The following is a 1423-nucleotide window of genomic DNA, read 5'->3' as shown; positions in this document are numbered from 1 at the left end:
CTCTTGAATATACAGTGCTATAATATAGTGTCTACCCACATCATTTTTCTACTTCAGCATCAAAGAGGCAAAGCATTATTTTACTATTGAATTTGCTCAAACTTTAAATTAGGATATTTAAAGTTAGCAGGAAGTTGTATTTGTAAGTATTGTCTCAAGGTATAAAATTATATAGTATTTACCACAGCTTCTATCCAAAGATCCAACCCTGCTTTATCCTTAATATGGGGTGGGTTCTGATATCCACTGTACCCTTGTACCCTATAAACAAGATTTTCAGGTCAGCTAGAGTTGTTTCAGTACAACTGATGGAAATATAAATTATACACAAATGACCCTATTCCTGGCTAGGCTGAATCCTAATAATTCATTCTTGTGCAAAGCAGACACAAAGAACATATTAAACGCTACCAAATCACACTATTCCTCTTAAATTCAACAGCTAAGGAACGTGAGATTCATTTTTGCATTTATTTTTATCCAGACGTTAACATACAGCTTAAGGCTGAGAACACCAGAAACTCAAACAAAGGTGTACAGCAGTTTGGGAAGGTAAATCAGATTGCTTTACTTCAAACAGTTTGGAATGATCTCAATAAATGAGCCGTGCACTCTGGATATTTACCACAGGGGCTGGCTGCTGTGTTGCCCCACTGTTAACACTGTGGCAGTTCTGAGTTGCCCACATCCCATTAGCTCAGACCCATCACATCTCGTGCTGGAATGTGGCTCCTCTGCCACTGGGCCAAATGCTGCTCTGCACAACTCATTAACTCGGGCTTTAGTGCAGTGCAAATGCAAGCAGCAGGACACACTGGTTTGCTTTTCTCTGGCTTTGCATGGCTGAGCTCTGGTTCTGCTTTATCACGCTGCGAAATTCAGAGTAAATTTCCAGATTTCACTGACTTCCAACTGGAAAGGGCACACTGTGCTTTCTGTGGGTGTCCATGCTCTACATTACGTGGTACCTAGATTTCTGTGGATCTTCTGCTATCCTACCAACACTATATAGGGCTAGGAATTATCAAAAGTCACTAATTTTTTGTTCTGGCTTCGGGAAGAGGAGGAGAATAGACTCTAGTTGAATGCCTGCAGTGGTAAGTATTCATCAGCCATCTCCTGGTCTTGAGCTTAGCTTTGAGGTTCTCTCAAGTTTCTTTGTACATAAGGAAGGCAGTATTTTCCAAGCTGTCCTGGAGAATGACTTTCTCTAATCCACCAAAAGCCCAAGAATTCTCAATTGAGAGGATCTGCATTCTGTCTCACACCTGCCCTTAGCATCTGCATGAAACACAGTTCAGCAGAACATAAGCCTTGGGCACAGAGTGCAGAACACACAGTTACTATGAATCCCTATTTGTGGGCATTTACTCTTCTTCTGAAAGAGAAGCCAGAGTAGGGATGAGGAAATAAACTGATTTTT

Source organism: Ammospiza nelsoni, chromosome 7 (assembly GCF_027579445.1).
Source record: "Ammospiza nelsoni isolate bAmmNel1 chromosome 7, bAmmNel1.pri, whole genome shotgun sequence".
NCBI classification, from domain to species: Eukaryota; Metazoa; Chordata; class Aves; order Passeriformes; family Passerellidae; genus Ammospiza; species Ammospiza nelsoni.
The sequence above is the reverse complement of the archived record's forward strand: the minus strand, read 5'-3'. Positions refer to the sequence as shown.